At 34.1% G+C, this 17,588-nt stretch overlaps 1 protein-coding gene across 4 annotated transcripts in view; it reads left to right on the top strand.

Annotated features, from left to right (window-relative positions):
- LOC106136093 (amyloid-beta A4 precursor protein-binding family A member 2) overlaps positions 1-17,588 on the top strand; it is a 144,232-nt gene that overhangs the window by 93,264 nt on the left and 33,380 nt on the right. For all 4 annotated transcript variants that reach the window (XM_060950805.1, XM_060950793.1, XM_060950808.1 and 1 more), the window contains one exon: positions 16,751-16,779. The gene's annotated coding sequence lies outside the window, so the exon portion shown is untranslated. Of the gene's footprint in view, positions 1-16,750; positions 16,780-17,588 lie in introns of those variants that run through there.

The raw sequence follows: 17,588 nt of genomic DNA, 5'->3' as shown, positions 1-17,588 counted from the left end.
TCTTTGCTTCAGTCGGCCATTAAAGTACTGCCACTTAATAAAGAACAAGAGACGAAAAAACAAAATTAATAAAACAAATCTCATTACACTTCACAACCAATAAGGCAAACATTTAGCAGAACCGAATTTGATCATTTATCAATGTCACCCATTGCAAATTGGCCTTAATTACAATGGGATAAGATCGAAAATAGGTTTTGGCTCCAACCCCTGGCTCCGAGGCGCCGGGAGGTCCTTCACTGGAGAGGCTCTTGACCTGGTGCATGCACGAGATATATTAATCTGCAGTCTTTATTGAATGCCTTTAGAGTAAACGCTTTTGAATTTCCCCCTTTATTAAAGAGGAATTGTTGTTGAGAATACCGATGCACAGATCGATAGGTATAGTTATTGTGCCAAGGATACAAACATTGTGCTGAGTATAAATAGCCATCTTCATATTTTTACAATCTCCTTGGGAGCGTCTACGAAAATTGCCAATATTATAACAACACTCTAAAAACTGGTCTGAGTTTCATGACTGAATACGATTTGAAATATCTAATCGGAAAGAAATCTTCATTCTTCAAATTAGATATATTGAAGAACATTGTGTTCCTAAATTTCATAAATCTTTCGCATTAGTTTTCCTAATTAAACCGACTGTGTCTAGAAGAAGGTTCTTCTAGAACCTAATTGTAGCTGTAGCAAATAAGAAAGCGATTTGTTAACCCTGTTTACTTCACGACGTTTACAGCCCGAAGTGCCATAATAAAAATCCATTATTTCTCTTAATATCGCTTAATTATAAGGGTGAGTTTACGCGGACACTTAATTCGTATTAACGGCTTAAATGCCGGCTAAACGACTGTTTGGGAAAGCGGTAATGGGTGGAGGCAGAGGTCTGTCGTACTGTGTTTCAAAAAATATTCTTTAGGACGCTAATATCGTTCGTACGCTAATATCGTTCGGATTTTATGTTCAGTGGATCGGGGATAGCAAAATGAGTAAATTGAATCACATACATAAAACATACATACATACATAAAATCACGCCTCTTTCCCGGAGGGGTAGGCAGAGACTACCTCTTTCCACTTGCCACGATCTCTGCATACTTCTTTCGCTTCGTCCACATTCATAACTCTCTTCATACAAGCTCGGCGGTTTCGGGTACTTTTGACCTGACCCTTTACCAGGACGTCCTTAATTTGATCAAGATACGTTCGTCTAGGTCTTCCCACTCCGACCTTTCCCTCCACACTCTCCTTGTATATCTGCTTAGTCAACCTGCTTTCATTCATCCTCTCCACATGACCGAACCATCTTAACATACCCTTTTCTATTCCTGTAACTACATCTTCTTTCACATCACAACATTCCCTTATCACGCTGTTCCTTATCCTGTCACTCAATTTCACATTTATGGAAAGCTTCTTTTAAGCGACAGGCTAGCAACCTGCCACTTGTTTGAATCTCATTTCTACTTATCATTAAGCCAAACAGCTGAACGTGGCCTATCAGTCTTTTCGAGACTATTGGTATGTCTTCTCCGCAAGGGATATATGTGTGATTATATGTATGTATGTTTAAGGAAAGCGGCAAAGCGGGTGAAGGGTGCAACCGGGAGCACCCGAAGATGAGGAAACAAATAGAGTGGTAAACAAAGTAGATATTTTGTCTAAATACGTGCATTACAGTCAATGTACACGTTTCATTTATTCATACTTTGCATATAAGATTATATTTTTCATTCTGATCAAAGTGAGCATATTAACAAATGAGATTAATAATGTTTACTATTTACGGTACACCAACAACATATTTGCAAACCGAATTGATGTAGAGCACGCATTATAATTCTGCGTCAGATAATGTAATGACATCCATTAATCAAAGTCGTTTCAGGTGTCCATTAAAAACCGTTTCGTTTTGCCGATGACAATAATGAGTGGGCAGTGCTTAAAATGGCGGCGGTGTCAAAACATCGTTGATTTTCGGTAAAGTGAATAATTTATCGTTTATCTTCGTAAAGCCATGAAATATTTGTACATATAGATGGCCAGATGGAACAGATGGCCTAGTCTTTGAAAACGCATCATTCTTTTTTACATAATTTATGATTTATCAACAATCATTTATAAGTCAAATTTATTGATCGTAAATACCGCCTGGCAATCCCATTCCTGGATCTTGGTAATAAAAAGATCCCGAGTTTCCTCAAGGAATGACATGAATGAGACTTAAACCAGAAGGACGTAGACAAAAGTAGAAAAGGTTAACTGAAACTCCTTACAAAGCATCAAAAGTAAACCAAATGCTTAACACTATCATGAAACAAAAGCTAAGTCAAGAACGGTTACCGAAACTCCGAAAGCAGTAGCGTTGTCGGCAAAAAGCTTGTATATATTTATTCCTGACTATACTGCCCCTCTATCTGCCCCACCGCATTCGTCCCTCGAGGCGGTCTTGAAGTCAACAACAATTTTTAATCAGGATCTTGCAACTTCTCCCCTGATCTTTGGGGAGCCATTATTTTGTCTGTCCTAATGTTTGTACACGACATTTTCTTTTACGAGATGATTTTAGTTACAGTTTTAGACGTCTACTGTTCTGTTATGTGTCCATAATGTTTAGATAAATGAGTTCGAAGAAGCAGGTGAAGCGTTCCTTTTGACGAAGAATTTTAAGTACTTATTTATATTTTTCTGTTCATTTGGAAAATATTTTTTTATAATCAGTACCATCAGCGTTGATCAGATTAAACTGCACAATTTTCTAAGATTTGACTTGGAAAACATATTATAAGGAAAATATTTTATATATACTAATTTTATTATATAATAATAAATATATAATAGATGCATTTTAATAATTAAAGCATGCACGTTTCGAATTAACATCAAAACAATTTCAGCCACGCAATATGTACTAGTAATACTCCGATGTCAAAATAATTATCAATCGACAATACAAACTACACAAGCCCAAAATAATAGTTTTCCGAACAAACCAGCCGTTCCGCTCACGGATCGATACGAATCTGTTATTACATCTCTTGCGGAGTTGCATTAATTAATTACTGTTGTGTAGAACGCAGAATTATTCACAAAGGGCTGTTGTAACCTCAGAATAGATATTAAGCTTGGTTTGGGACACGGAATACCAAGCACAGTTAAGTGATTTTGTGATTTGATGCACATCATGTGCGAGTGAATATGAAGCTCAGATTTATGAACATGATTTGTAGTGCCGTGTGGTTACCGGCACCATTAGTAGAACGTATAGGACTACTCAAACTCTTTCCCATAGATTTTGTAAAAGGCGACTAAGGGATAGGCTTACAAGCAAAACTAAGGAATAGGATTAGCAACCTGTCACTGTTTGAATCTCAATTCTTATCATTGAGCCAAGCAGCTGAACGTGGCGTTTCAGTCTTTTCAAGACTGCTCTGTTTAGCTGAAAATAAAATCACAATATAATTGTATTTTTTTTAATGTGGAAATAGCAATTATGCCAATGAATTCTATTTCGCCACTAATAACTAGTTATTCGTGAAAATTCTGTCTGATATTATTAAAAGTTTTCACTTTACAGTGGTTACACAGTCTGGTATTCTGCAAAGTGAGTTAAAAACTCTGTGAACGACTGAGTACAAAGTTGGCAGGAAATGATGTCAGCTTCCGTTCAGATGCGTTATAGTCCTACCTATCTACCGAGGATATACATATATATATAGTATATCCTCGGTCATATATATATATATATATAGGACCTGTGCACTAGTTTAGCTAAGTAAGTTATACTATTTTTTTTGCTTTTCTTTGGGTTAGTGTGGCAATACGATCCGTTTATTATATTCAGTGTTTTTTGAAGGTTTCGTTTCGTTATATTCGTACTAAAATACGCTGTAGGCTTGAGCAGAAACTACGTCTTTCCATTTGCGAAGATACGAGCATACTGTTCTCTTCTTCCTCATTCATCATTCTCGTCATGCAAGTTCATCGGTTTAGGTCACTTTTGACCTGACATTCTGTTTCTTAAAGTAATTGTGTCAATATGACAACGTTATCAATGATTTATTGGGATTTGCATAATAATCCTGGAAGGTCATTGCGTTGTTTAATTGGGCTGACAAATAAGATGATCCTTTATTTAGGCTTTTTTGTATCACCAAAGAACCACAGTTAAAAAATGCTACCCGCGGTGTGGAGTCACGCCGAATGTGAAATAAAATTATATAAATACTAGCTGACCCGGCAAACACTGTTTCACCAATTATTATTATATTATATATTATTACGGAACCCTATTTTTTTCCAAAATAAAATCGTGGATAATGTAGCTTTCGAATGGTGAAAGAATTTTTAAAATCGGTCCAGTAGTTTTTGAGCCTATTCATGACAACCAAACAAACAAAGTTTTCCTCTTAATAATATTAGTGTAGATGTTGTAATGATCATTTTAACTTTGTCAGCTTTTTGTATATGATTAATATTTAGGTAAACTTTTTCGCTCATGGTTAAAACTTATACATACATATAGTCAAGTTTATATCCCTTGCGGGGTAAACAGAGCTAACAGTCTTGAAAAGACTGATAGGCCACGTTCAGCTTTTTGGCTTGATGATAGAATTGAGATTCAAATAGTGTCATGTTGCTAGCCCCTCGCCTAAAAGAAGAATCTCAATTTTATAAGCATATATCCCTTAGTCGCCTTTCACGACATCCGTGGGAAAGAGAAGGAGTGATCCTATTCTTTTTTTTTATTGGTGCCGGGAACCACACGGCATTTTTGGTTTTATCCATACTAATATTAAGGTTCTTAACTTTGTTTACGGTTCGCCTTGCATCTAATAACCTTTTTAATTATTTGCTTAAGACCCCCAGGGAAACCATGTTTACTCAGCGTGTTTATAATGAAAAATTGTGGAATATAACGCGGCTCGTGGAATGGATTACGTCAAATAATCTTCATAACATTCCCTGTGGTATTCCTTCAAAGAATTTTAAGAACAAAGTTGTGTGATGCTCTCTGCCGTATAGGAAGAATTTTAGGCTAAGTCGAAAATAAATGTGGCTTGAAGTTTTTAGTAAAATGTAGCTGCAGGCGTACTCAAATCGGATTTTGATTTTCTTTTATTATTTTATCCCACACGAAATATTGCATCTAAGTAAACAGGTAAAGTACGATAAACAGGAAATAATTCGGGATATTGCGGGAAAGTTATCATAAAACTTAATTATCCAGAGTACAAGATTTTTATATCCGTAATACTTACCTATATCTTTAAATCGTTACAAAGTTCTGCAAAAGTACAGATTTAACAATTAACAATATTTATGTATAACAGGATGATTTTAAGATGTATTCAATAAATATGTATTGGATTGATTTAATCATTCTTGTTATTTAAAGAATCACTCATGAATTTCACATCTCTATAGACAAAGGCTAATATAGTTTCCTAGTTTGCCTGCACAAATTCTCACCAACTGATTTCCTAAGGTAAACGTTACCGTCAACGAGGTTGTGGATTCGTGATTGAAACAAAACAAATTTATATTCATCGAGGGCCATAACCGTAATAAAGATTGATGGGGGATCTATGAGACTTTCTGAATAAACGACAGATTTATTCATAAGAGAGTTAATAATGTGATGGAGTGTTGAGTTTAGAGCATCATACCACTATAAACAGACAGTATGGTAATTTTTTCACGAATTCATTGTAATATCTAAAAGGGTATGATTCGATTTTTGCGGATACGGTGTATGTAAAATGGCAGCAAGCTATGACATTTACTATTGATGTATTTTATTTTTTCTACCCTGACCTTAGCGTCGGGGTCACTTAGATTGCATTAGTAATAGGCATAGTATAATGTGAAAAGATTAAGACATCTTTATAGTTTCGTCTGTTTCAACTTTTTTAAATTACATTTTAAAGCCTTATCTAATCTACCTGTCACTAGCTCTGAACATCAATATATTATATATAGCTTATTTCAATCTTGTGACTATATTGGACTAGAATAGAATAGAATAGATTTATTTTCAAAATTGGATACAAGGTATCACTTATTGACGTCACATAACTTAAATCTAATTATAACTACTACCGCTTTGTCTACCCATAAGAGAGAAAGCCACGTTTGTGTAAATTTGACCCAAAATAATTAATTAACTGATGATATAACAATTTTCATCATCAGTTTATAAAATCCCTGGATACATTATAATAATGTCTTTATACTGCGCCATTTTGAACTTCAAATGTTTGCACGCAAACAACGCGGGTAAAGCACGGTTGATCAACATTATACAGTTAGTTAGTTAGTTACAGTGTTGCCATTCCCAAGATCCAATGTGGGTTGGGTTCCCCTGCAAAGGTTGCGTAGGTCAAATGGGATGTCATAACCTCAGCTCCAACAGCCAAATAATCTGAACGTGGCCCTTCAGTCTTCTTAAGATTGTTGGTTCTGTCTACCCAGGTGACGTGCCTTATATCCGTGTATTTTAATCAAGTAATATGCTGACATCATTTAACAAGAGTTTCCCTTTAAGATGACATTTTCACCCTACATCACGGAGTTAATAATCATAAGAAATAATCATAAGAATAAATGAGGATTCTCGACGTAATAAAATGAATGAAGTCATGTTTGTAAAGTAAACGTTTGTAACGTCACGTTTTGGTATATTTTTACATGATTTTTACTGTACTTATAATTTTAATTTTATTTGACGACTGCGGTTTTAAAAAGAAAAACTAAAATGCTTTAAGCTTTTAATCTTTAAGATTCACAAAGAACTAATAAATCACATACTTTCATGAAAAATATTTTTTGCCATTCATTTTGGCAAAATCCATCACGTCATCACATCATGCATTCACACACGTGCAACAATTTTTTACACATACATATATCAGCTGAATTTAATTACAGGACACCTATTTATTCTAAGTACCTCCCTGGTTACCGATTCAAGAGATTATCTTCCGGAATACTCTGTGAATTGACAAAATAATTTGAAAGTTTCATTGCCCGGGATACGTCCCTGTAAAATGAGTAAATCCCTGCATACCTCCCTCAATTAATACCTCAGTGCACTCACACATTAAGTCGGTGCTATCTGCAATGTTAATGTACATTTTACAATGTAAAGAGCAGAGTGGGAGTTTGTAGTGGAGTTTCTGGCTAATAGTGTTTGTGGTGCAGAGCTAATGTTGTCTCTGAATTTTGAGGAAGTATGTCGGTTTTGGATATGTTTTTCGGTTAAACACACAATTGATAATATAGGGACTGTGAAATGGTTTTATTTTTCCTTTTGTGATCTGTAAGAAGACTATATTTTCTTACAGATAAAAATTCTATATGATTCTTTTAGATATGAATAGAATTCTGAATATATGGAATTGCAAATTTAATTTTCTAATAGATTTACTATTAACACAACACGCAACATTTTTTAAAGACGTATTCTAAAATCTTTGAATACCAAGTATCAAATTCTTTCGTTACAGAGTGAGAGACTGACTTATTAACAGACAAGGCACAGTCCAAACCGCTGAGACTAGAAACTAGAAATTCTTGTGCACACCAAGAGAGGAATGCCCGAAATCTCCAGCGGGAACAGAAGTTTTCCACGGTTTTTAATTTTTACGCAGGTGGCGCCGCGTGCTCTCTCTAGTTCATTATAATCCTCGTGGGTGTGAAAATGACATTGTTTCGCCTGTGTAGGTACCGACGGGCGTTTATTGCTTCATTCGAAGGGTTTAAACCAGATAAAGTGCTTTTGAGCCCTTATTAGCACACAGGGGGACCGTTTGGTGTGTTTATGTTTGACCTCCTAATGGGTTAACGAACCAGAAAGGTTTTTAGCTTTTTTTATGTTTTTAGGCGATGGGTTAGCGACCTGTCACTATCTGAATTTCTATTCCATTTGAGCACGACCTTTTGGTTTTTTCCTAGACTTTTGGCTTTGTCTACCCTGTAAGGTTTAAGGATGTGATTAACCCTATCGTATTATTGATAACCCTTATCATATATCTGTATGATTTTGATAAAATTATATCAAGTTATTTAAGAAAACTATTTAACTTGCTAACTTACTAACTATTATAACTACTGATTAGTGATCACTTCACATGTAGTTAGTTAAACGAGCGACGTAAGGGTAAATAATTAGTTTGAAAGTTGTTTATAGTACGTCAATGGTTTGAAAAAAAGAATAACAAAGCGAGTCATTAATCAATAATAAATCAAACTGCGTGTCAACCGTATTAATTTCGGGAGTAAAAAAAACCTGGTGTCGCCTTAATTGCTACCTAAAGGTCGCTTCACACTAGGCGTCGTCGAGCCACCGGACCTATCAGAGATGACATTTCTGTAGTCTAAATTTTTTTCACTAATTTACATGTTAGTCGTCAGAGGGTCAAATTAATTACCAAATTTATTCATTAAAATACCAAATACCTACCATGCCTCCCTGCAATGAGAATATCAAGAATTCGTTTTGCCAGAGTTTTGAAATTGTGAATATTCTACTTCTTAAGTCTTATCTTTTTAACCAGTGCCGTATTTAATCAAAATCCTTTGAGAAGTAATGTGTTTATTTCGTTCCAAAAAAATTTTCACTTTATTATATAGTTTATATCGATAATATTTGATGGTCGCAGCCAGACGCTGGGTTCCTATTCAAAAAAGGTAGAGGACACATCTGGGGCTAATGTCAAGAAAATGTATTTCTACTTGGTAATATTAATATACTTACATCTAATCCACGTTTTGGATGTAAACATGGACTATATAAGAACTTAATTTTCATAAATAACTTCTTAAATTTTTTCAAGTTATAAGATCCGCGACATGCGATATGTGTAAAGACCCTAAACGCGTAGACTAAAGACGCATTCGCGTGTGACCGCCCTAGTTTTGTGCCCTTGGTTCACTTCACACCGTTACCCCAATATTTTTTGTTACTGCTTTTGAATATGTATTAGAATTTAATTAGTATTATTATTGGACAAAAACATGAAATAATTAAAAGTGGAGAATTACACATGAGTTTATACTTATATATATATATTTTTTATAAATACTTAGTTACATATATTTACCTTTAAGCCAAGTATCTAAAGAAATTAATAACGTAATATTTTCAAATTTAACCGCAATACCGTAGTGAGCATTAGGGGTATACAAGTTTTGTTCTCGGTCACAATTTTTGCACTTTCGCACTAAACCCGCTGGAAAAAAGCTACCACAATAACTTATGTAGCAAGTTTACGAGCTTTCAAGAACTTGAGTAACAAGCTCTTTGATTTTATTTTTCTTTACTTGAATATTTATTACTTTTCTTGAACATTTTGTAGCATGATTAAAAATGGAGTGTGGTTTAAATAATTCTTATTTTTACATGACTTAGGTACCACAAAACAAATAGGTATTATTTAAAATGTATTTAGATTTACTTCCTTTATTGTGAATGTTCATATTAATAACGGTGGCAGGTTGCGAACCCACGATGAAATCAGAGAAACGGACGAGTCTGCATGAAGAGAGTTATGAATGTGGATGAAGTTAAAGAAGTATGCAGAGATCGTGGAAACAAGATGAAGGTGGTCTCTGCCTACGGAAAAGAGGCGTGATTTTACGTGTGTATGTAAAGAAGAATCGCAAGTTTATAATTTTATTACCTTCGGTTCTCTTGAAAGTTCGGAGTTCTATTTTTGGTAACAGTAAAAAAAATGCATCTCTTAATATACTTTAAGTGAGGTATACCAATTTGAACTTTAAATTGAGGGTCGGAAGTTTCTGACACGTGCCTATTAAACGAAGACTACGATTAAGAATCTTTGCATCTGTTTATGAAAGCTTTGGCTCCGAAATCTATTAAAATTTATTGAAAATTTGGTGCCTCAATTGTTTACTGTCAGTTCAAATAAATTTGTCGTTAATAATATGTAGTTGCAATTGTTTTGCTTTATCTATTGTATAATAAGAAGTAAAATGTAGCTCGGGAGGAAAGAAGCCTTGCCTTCACTCGCCAAGTTTTATCCGTGGCGGTAATATCTTTTCAGTTCAGGCGGCTACTTTGGTAAAGTTGATATCCGATTTTATACCATACTTTATGAAGTAAAATACCTACTCATATACAGAATATAAAAAATTCTTAATTTACTTAACACTTGATTCGTCGATTATGCATATATACAATATAAGATAATATATAAAAAAAAATTGTACTGTTAGTCTCTGCTCTACCTCAGAAACTGGCGCGATAGTTTATACTAGTGAGCGACCTTGGCCCCGCCTGCGTAAAACGCAAAACCCGTTTCCTTCTGTTACTGTGGTAATTTCGGGAAATCCCCTCTTAGTGCACCCCCTAGACCAAATAAGGAGCCTACATGTCAAACTTCAAGTTTTTACACCCAGCGGTTTGTGTTTTGTCTCTCATTCAGTGACGGAAGAGTTTTATAAGTACCTATTGATTATATTCTGATACATACATACATCCATAAATTTTTTAGCGATATTTACCTCCCTTTGTAAATGAGGACGCCATATTGCTACTAGAACATAAGGATTACACCTCCGAGATCCGGCGAAATGAAATTCATAAAAACGCTTCTTACAGAGGCGTGTATTTTTTTCCTCATTCCGTTTAATATCAAAGGGGTGGTCTCAGGGGCCTTGTGATGACGTGTTAATGCTATCGTATGTGACAATGTTTACAAGATTATTTTATATTGTTGTATATTTATTATTAAATGACGTTTAGTCGTGTAATCATGCATTAAGAATGTTTATTAAAAGAAAACCAATCGATTAAATTGTTCGGATGAATGTTGTCTTTATCCGTGGTATAAACATAGTCTGGCCTATTAACACCCTCAGATAACTTTATAAACTTTTTAACTGTGACATTATTTTATTTATCAATACGGTACTAACGAAGATTAACATTTTCAAACGAATAATCAAAGTTGCAAACGTAACCGCTTTATAAAATGATAGTTCCCACTCTTGCGTTGAGTGACAGTCGCGTACAGCCGAATGTACTGGGCAGAGGATGCTAAAATTTATCATGTAAATCTTACAGTACACTGATTTTTTGAAACCGGGTTTTTTGAAATCGAGAACCGGGTCCTGCGCAGGCAAAGAAGCGGGAAAAAGGTAGTGTAATGTAATATGAATACTTACGAGTCAAGCTGGTGACCGGGCCTCGGTCGGCCGGGTCAAATTGTTTCCGACCGGGGCCGCCCCGGCGCGCCCATTGATTTCTCCTATCCATTAGTTTTGACGCCATTTTTCCTTTTGGGAAATCTCGAAGAAAAGGAAAGTCATTGTACATAATGATTCCTTTATGTTTTGTTGCATAACGATTCCCATGTTATGTGGAATGAAGTTCTTTGTAAAGTAAAATTTCCTTCTTTAGCATAATCTGTGATTAAGATCCAGTTTTCGTAATAGCGTCGTGTTATAATAAAAAGTTTCATTGTTACGAAATTATAATGAAAATGTGCAAAAGTACTATTTTAAAAGTGTGTGAGTTTTTTTTTAGTTGTTTCGAATCAAAGTTACAGGAGATAAATAATTAATGCGAGAGTGTATCTAAGTATGCTATAAAAAGTACCATACTAATCAAAGGTAATAATTATTATTACTATTGCCGGCTGACACATCTCAGGTGGGATTCTTTTTCTTTATTACTTCTGTGTAATACTGTTTCTATTGATGAGTTGAGTCTTGTGCCGCTTTCTATCCCGTAAGGCTTAAAACGTGATATGTGTGTCTGTATCTATAATTTACTAATGATAGAGGGTTTTAAGTTAATTCTTGAAAACTAAAAAAGTGAAAGTTCTGGCCACATAACCATATTAAAAAGATAATCTCCTCAGAGAAATCTTATTACAAAATAGAAATGTCATCCTTGAAAAAAATATGATAGTCGCGGCAAATCTCGTTAAACCGAGCTCTCAGTCCATGAGACTGTTTGTACGGGACTCCTGGGGAATTACGGGTGCCTGTAACAAGTTGTGATAGAATTAATCGTAGAAAAATTCTAATCAGCTTATATATTATTGATGATAATTGGTAAGTAACTTAAACAATTTTATTAGAAAGTTAAAAGAATTCTGAACAACTAACTTACTTAAAGTAACTTATTTCACAAAATTATAACATATACCTACATACTAAGTACGCACTCACAAATTTTAACGAAAACCTCAAGTGTTTTTCCAAGTAGATACGCATTCTTTCTTCTTATTATTAATTTAAAATAAAAAAATGAGAGTATAGACTTTTACTTAAAGACGTTTACTCCGTTTTTTCTACGCTTTTATTAGCTTGGGTTGTATGTATGTATGTAACGGAATCTTTGAGCTTAATTTTCACTGGTTTCTAAACGTCTGATCAACTTGGAACTTTGCACACGTATCAAGGACCGATGACAATGCAATATTTTGATAAGAGTTTCTCATTATCCTTATTAACACTACTAGGATTAATAAATTCATTTTTAGATCCTTCGTAGGAGAGTAAGAGAGACAGAGATAGCAGATGGCACTAATAGAGCTCCATTTAGAATTAGGGGGAAGTCCCGTAACGCCGGACGGCACCTAGCGCCGGACACTCGTACTATTCAAGCTAGTACAAATCAGTTCGTTTCAAAATACAAGTGAAAGGGGTGCTGGGGCATACAGGTACAAGATCACGCGCCGCGCCTCGCCAGTGACGCACACGGCCGCGGCAGGAGTAACCATTTGCTGTTTTAGGCTCGAAATCACGGCGTCACCTAAATATCAATGTAAGTAATTCTAGTATATTTATGCATTTACATTTGAGTGGTATTCAAAGATAAAATCAGTACTCGTTTGTTATCCGTAAAATGGTAGAATATTATTACATCTTTTAAACAATTTTAGTAGGTACCATCTAATGAACGAAAATGTGTGTCCCTTAGCACCGGTCACTAAGTCGTCTCTTAGTGCCGGACAGTAAACATATTGATATTTCTTGTAAGAAATTGCGTATTTTATTCTAATTATTTAATTTTGTTTTAGAGTATAGAAGAAAGAAGATAGTTAAAATGGAAGAGAAGAAAAAGAAAGGATCCTGGGATCCACAGAGCTTACAAACTGCTATTGATAAGGTTATGTCAAAAGAACTGAGTGTAAGACAAGCTGCAATGCGATACAATATTCCTAAAAGCACTTTACATTAAATAAAGGCCCTAAATCGAGAAGAAGTAACAATGAAACCAAAGTTAGGTAGATTCACTAACACCTTCTCAGCAGAGTATGAAGAAGTCTTGGTGGACCACATTAAAGATTTATCGAATAGATGCATGCCGCTCATGAAAAAGAAGTTTCTTAAATTAGCATACGACTTAGCTGAAGTCATGAAGATTCCTCATCGATTTAATAAAGAAAAAGGCAGTACTGATAAATAAAAAATAAAATTCGCAATAAAAAATTACGACTTCATGAAAAGGCATTCTGACATTTCGTTGAGAACACCGGAATCGACAAGCATGATGCGCCCCGTAGGATTTAACAAACCACGAGTGGATCTCTTCTACGACAACCTTGAAAAGCTGATGAAACAGTACAACATTCTCACCCTCAAGAATTTATAACTGTGATGAAACTGGTGTCAGTTGCGTGCACAAATATTCGTCCGGTACTAGGTGCCACTTTTTAAAATTATGTTTTTTGTTACCAAAGTTTGTTTGATAGTATTAATTATTTTTTAGCAGAGGTTGCATTTTTGTTAAATTAATTTGATTTCTAACTTTGTTATCTAATATAAGTCATAATTTTATAAACATTCCTTAAATATTTTATGTTTTATTTTGAAATAACCTTAGGTGTCCGCCACTGGGGGACTTCCCCCTACCATTAGAAACAATAGTAGAATTAGTAGAATATTTTAAAACAATAAAAAATATATAAGTAATAAAACAAAAGTAATAAATGAAAATTGAACAACTAAATTTATAATAATACAAGAATAAAGTTACTACCTACAGAACTTTGCGATATTCAAAACGTATTTAACATATTAATGCAATTCTTGAATTAACATTAGGTATCTTTTGCCTATTTATAATAGCAATACTGTAATACTCGTTTGGAAAATGAGTGACAGTTTATTTATTTCTTATAAGTTTTGACAGTAAGTTTTGAATTCGATTCGAACACCTGTAAACTTTCTTTCTGTTTTTTTACCGGTGCCTATGTATTTATTTGCACTTTGTTTTGTGCTGATAACTTGTCGTTATTTGGAGTTTGGAATCTTCCGTTGAGTCGAGCTTTGTTCTTTCGGATATTCGTGCGATTTTATCATCTGAGATTGGACTCTTGACTGTGTTCACTGTGTTGTGCAGATATTTTGAGATAGGACTCCTGTAATAAGTACCTGATTATTTGAGATAGGACTCCCAAGTTTGTGTTTGTTTTTGTGAAAGACAGATTTTACAACAAAAGTGCCACGATGTCTTCAGATAAACATTGTTGCGTTCTTGGTTGTAAAGGCAGTGGAGGTATGTTTGAAATATTTTTGTTCCTGTATCAATCTGCCTTTTAATCTTGTGGTTTGATTCCTGGCAAGGCCACAATCGAAAATTATTATGTTTGCTGGATAGTCAAAAATATTATTAACAGTGATTGTTCCCTATAAAATTCTTTTCAACTGGGTTTAACAATCATCATGAGAATATTATGAGATTTAATCCAATCAGGCTACGTATAACTTTAAGAAAGTTAGTTGTGAAAACCTCCGGCGATGGGCGCATGGTTGCGAAAGTCTTTTCTAGTAAGATAGTTATACTAGAAGTGTTTACTTCCAAAAAATAATCGTATAAAAAAAACTACGTTTTTATTGCTAATCGAACTAAAAAATAGAAAATAAATTATAGTTTAAAAAAAAAAACTAAAAAACTACACTTTTATTGCTAATCGAACTAAAAAATTGAAAATTAAAATTAATGACAAAGGATTTAAAAAACAGTAGTAGCAAGTCGAACAATCAGTTATAGTCAATTACCTCCGATAAAAATTATAACAAAATTAAATTTATAAACAAAACAATTTAAATCGAAGTAAAAAGCGTGGGGTGCATTTTACTTCATTTTCATAACTCTCTTGTCTATTCTTGACTATAACTGATTGTTCGACTTGCTACTACTGTTTTATAATTCCTTTGTCATTAATTTTTATTTTCTATTTTTTAGTTCGATTAGCAATAAAAGTGTAGTTTTTTTAGTTTTTTTTTTAAACTATTATTTCATTTTTCATTTCATTTGTCTTGTGTGTATAAGTCATCAACTTTGGTGACAGAATTTTCAAGTCGCCTAAAGGCATATGACATGGATCTCAGTAACGTTACGCTACGTGTAAGTGTGGTGTATTTTCAGCTTAAAATCGGGTTGCCACTGTAGCTGAAAACATTATTATACGATAGTAATATTCAGTAGTTGTTGCAGCTCTTGCAGCGTGTCATAGCGACTGCGAGCCGACACGCGATTTTAAGCCGCAGAGTACCTACAACAGTCCTTGCCGCTAACATTCCGGAATTTATTTTACAAGTGCCGTGTCTGCTACATTTGTAGCTCTGCATTTTATGTAAAATTATATACGAGTATTACCAACTAGAATAAAATTTTACCTTTATGTGTGTATTATAATTATTAAAGAATACAAATGTCTGTGTTGTGTGATGTATCTGAAAATATATTTTGACGTACACGTACCGGTACAAAGAACCAAATTTTTTTATGAGTTAGAAATATAAAAACAAAAGCCGGAAAATTCACATTTCTATGATGTGATACAAAATCTCGTCAAACTATGTTAATATTTTATTTTGCAAAGCTTTATCCACGCTTTATTCCAATATGGCTGTATTGTTTGAAACTTCAGGCAGAATATAAAACTGGCTTCGGAGACAATTGGGCCCCAACGTCATAAATTATTTATATTATGTATTTTATATAGTATTCCGACATACCTACCTACATACTTTTTAACCGACTTCAAAAAAAGGGGGACGTTTCTCAATTCGTATTTTTTTTTGTTTCGATAGAAATAGAAAACGAATATGAGGTGTAGGTACGAAAAAATAATATTTTTATTATAAAAAAATAATTTAAAATTTAAGTATGAACTTTATTTTAAATTATTATAATTAGAATACATATGCGAAATTTGTGAATTTTTAGTTATTAAGATTGGGTTAATATCCCTATAAAAATTACAAAAAAACCCATAACAAAAAGTCTTTTTTAATTATCTGCATGCCAAATTTCAGCGATATGTATTCAGTTCAGAAGTTTCGGCTGTGCATTATCTATTAAGATATATGTATATACCTACATAAGTACAAATATCCATTAACACATTAAGAATGTTTGGAAGTGTGTGTGTGTTTGTTAATTTTTCACGCAAAAATTACTGAAAATATTTTCACTATACTTTGCAGCTATGACATTAGGAATAGGATAAGTTCAATTTTATATAGTTTCAAGCCGGACGAAATCGCGGCCTACAGCTAGTTATAAAACGTCGTGTTTTTCACAGGTCTCCTCCCTTCATTTAATAGAAGGGAAAACTTAAATTTATTCATATTTCACTTCGGTTACAAGTTTTCACATCTAAACACATCTCCTCCGTAGTTTGCGTACTGGAGATGTGCCAAAATGGCCGCCAATTTGTATGTGTGTTCCAAATTTGAAGTTAACGTATGTCTTTTGTTGTTACAGGTCTAAGGCAGAAGCAATGTTAACGAAAGGTAGGTATTTTTTTGTCATAGTATTTGTAAGACTTATTTTCTGTCATAGAATTCGGAATAATATGAGACTATTGAACTCAAGAAAAGCCGTCTCAGGTGCTACGGTCATGTAATGAGACGAGATGATGCTGTGGTGAAGATGGCATGGAAACCTCCAGAGAAATAAAAAGACAGGAGACGCCCTCCCTATATGTAGTACACCAGTATGAAAAGTTTCGTAAAAAAAAAAAAATTACTAAAGACCTCTCGACCGTGTTTTATAACTTGTTTCATTTGTTATTGACAGGTAACAAAAATCTTGCACCTATTTCCTTTTTATAATTAATAACAGTGCGAAAACTCAACAAAATATTCTCGTATCAACTGCTACGGTAGTTTTTCCAATTTCTTTTTTCACAATTTTATAACAATTTAACGCAATGTTCTCGAAATAAGTAAGTGTACCTTTCTCATCATAAGCATGAAAAACCAGCGCTGATACCCCGTTGCAGCCCAAAAGTAATAACACACAGATAATAAATTTACCTTCTCCTACTAATTTGGTTAAGTCTTCGAAGTTACAGTAGGTACCTACATTATTTAAATGTTGTTTAAGTTAAGTAATTCAATGCATAAAGATAAATTTTTTACTGTGTTGAAAATCATAGTGGGAGCTGCCTCGCTGCCCTGAAGCGGATGTGGCCGCCATGTTGAAAAGGTTTCTGCATATAATGAGACTCCCACTGTCGTGATAAATAACTCATTTTCTGTTTCTAGTTTTCTTTTCTCTGTAACATGTGAATTTCAAATGCACTAGAAATGAAGTAAGG

Source organism: Amyelois transitella, chromosome 3 (assembly GCF_032362555.1).
Source record: "Amyelois transitella isolate CPQ chromosome 3, ilAmyTran1.1, whole genome shotgun sequence".
NCBI classification, from domain to species: domain Eukaryota; kingdom Metazoa; phylum Arthropoda; class Insecta; order Lepidoptera; family Pyralidae; genus Amyelois; species Amyelois transitella.
This window is presented reverse-complemented; position numbering and strand designations above follow the sequence as displayed.